At 37.9% G+C, this 2,417-nt stretch overlaps 1 long non-coding RNA gene across 1 annotated transcript; it reads left to right on the top strand.

Moving 5' to 3' along the window:
- The first annotated feature begins 1,725 nt into the window (after window positions 1-1,725).
- On the top strand, window positions 1,726-2,200 carry LOC107470450 (uncharacterized). Its single transcript, XR_001588425.3, has 4 exons — window positions 1,726-1,736; window positions 1,833-1,889; window positions 1,994-2,047; window positions 2,140-2,200. It is a non-coding gene; the product is annotated as an uncharacterized LOC107470450 (long non-coding RNA).
- Window positions 2,201-2,417: the final 217 nt, after the last annotated feature.

Below are 2,417 nucleotides of genomic sequence, written 5' to 3'. Positions count from 1 at the left end.
GAGGTGATGATTCGTGACACTCATCACCTCCCTCAATCCATGAACGTGTGCCTGACAACCACCTCCGTTCTACATCAGACTGAATGAGCTTCTCTTAGATTCCTTAATCAGAATCTTCATGGTATAAGCTAGAATCGATGGCGGCCACTCTTGAGGATCCGGAAAGTCTAAACCTTGTCTGTGGTATTCCGAGTAGGATTCAAGGATTGAATGGCTGTGACGAGCTTCAAACTCGCGATTGCTGGGCGTGATGACAAACGCAAAAGGGTCAAAAGAGAACCCTAGTCACCCACTCCTCTCCTCTCGAGCCTCAGCCTCCACTCTCACCAGTTCTCACTCCTCTCAGCCTATGTTCTGCTTGCCCAAATCATTCACTCTCCCTTATCCAACCCTAGCTACTCTTTTCGACCCACTGCCGCCTCTCCGTCGAGCCACTGCCGCGTCCGTCCGTCGAGCTCGGCCACCGTTCATCCGTGTAATGCGTCCATCCGTCGAGCTCGGCCACCGTTCATCCGTGTAGCCACTGCACCCAAGTCTCCAACTCCCCTGCTCTCTTCTTCCGCGAGCTCGCCCCATCCCCTACTCTTTGCATCTTCTTGCCATCAGCTTCATCTTCTTGCCGTCGTGTGGTCGGTGTCGTCCATCAATGAAGGGTCTGTCGGCGTCGCCTTCGAAGGTCAGTGAACGTCTTGCTCGCTTGTTCTTCAGTTGTTCAGTTGTTCTTCATTTTTTCCTACTTTTTTATGCTCTGTTTTTGCGATTAGCTCTGATTTTGTGTGTTGCGATTTTATTGATTAATGAATGTTTTGTGATTAGCTCAGGTTCTTTACTGATTATTGGTTTTTTACTGATGTGATTAAACACCATGGCTGTTAGATTACCTCCAGAAACGGTGCCAAGAATTGTGAATCCACAATATTATTTTTTATTTAGGATTTAGGATTCAATCAAGAATTGACTTTCGTATTATTTAAGAGCAGATTGCTGTTTTTGGCACCTGTATCACTAAAAAGTATTTAAAAAACCATAGTGTATGTGAAGCTGAAAGTGAGTGACATATTGTTTTCATGGGTAATTCAATTTGCTGCATTGCATTAGTAAGTATCTTTGTTCTAATGAATAAGAAAAAAATATAAATTGATATGAATCGAACAGGTTCTCCTCTTGTGAATAGGTTTTGCACTTGACTATGGAATAGGTAACTGTTATTGTTGAAATTATTGCTTAAAATGGATTTGTTATGCTGCTGCTGCTATAAATTAATTTATTTCTAGCTCTTGACCTCTTAACAGAATAGTTGGATACCCTAATTTTTTTCACTGTGAAGTGTGAAGGTTGTGAAGCTCTGTGAAGTGTGAACTGAACTGTGAACTTTGTTTAGGCGTACTTGATTTATAAATCTACTTTCTTTGCAATTGTCTCTAAGCGTACTTGATTTTCTGGATTTACAGTTATTTTTTTTTTGAATTTCTGGATTTGAATTTTGAATTTGTGTTTGATCTGCAATTTCTGTTTGGTTCTTCTTATTGTTGTTGTGGTTGAAATTCAAAATTGAAATCTAGTTCCTCTTCTTCGTCAATTTCATATTCTAGACTTATTCATTATCTTTGCATTTAAGTGAGCAATTATAATCTGTTATCTGGTTATATTACTCTTCTAGGACAAACTCTAACGATGGCTCAAGGTAGGAGAAATATGGAATGACTAACAAACCCCAAGGAGAGTCTAAGGATGCGGTTTGTAAAACTGATTTTTGAATAGGTTCAATTTTTCATGTTTTATTTTAGTAAAGTAAAGTGATTGATTATAACTGGGTGTGGTGCTTTTATTAGCAACGATCGAACAAAGGTGAAAGAGGTGTCTTCCGAAGTATCAAAGTATATCCACTGGTAATGTACTAATCTTATGCTTGTATTTGAGATGTGAATGAATCATTCTGTGTATGTTTCTTATTTGAATTCCGACTCCCTCTTTCTTTCTTTTGTCTTTATAGGAACCAAATGACAAGAGACTTAATTATGAACCACCTACAGATTTACTTAGCAAGGTACTTACATATTGTATTCCATTTCTCCAATGTTAATATGATCCATACTTTCTTTGATATATATTTAGCTAATATTTGAGCCTGATTTGCAGCTGTCCCTGGTTTCTGAAGTGAAAAAACCTGCAAAACTGCCATCTAAGGTGCAGCCAATTTTCTAGGTTCAGCTATCTCAACACTCATATAACAACTTAAGATTCTTTTGAGTGGGTAAAGCTGTAAAGGTTTATTGAAAGAGATTCAGAAAAACATTTTCTTTAAATGATATTTTAAAGCTTACATTAGACTATAATTATATTTTCATCTGTTTATTTATATTTTATTTATTATTTTATTATAAAACGGTTTTTTCGGTTCAACCACGGTCGAACCG

The sequence above is a fragment of the Arachis duranensis genome, chromosome 10, assembly GCF_000817695.3.
Source record: "Arachis duranensis cultivar V14167 chromosome 10, aradu.V14167.gnm2.J7QH, whole genome shotgun sequence".
Lineage (NCBI taxonomy): Eukaryota > Viridiplantae > Streptophyta > Magnoliopsida > Fabales > Fabaceae > Arachis > Arachis duranensis.
This window is presented reverse-complemented; position numbering and strand designations above follow the sequence as displayed.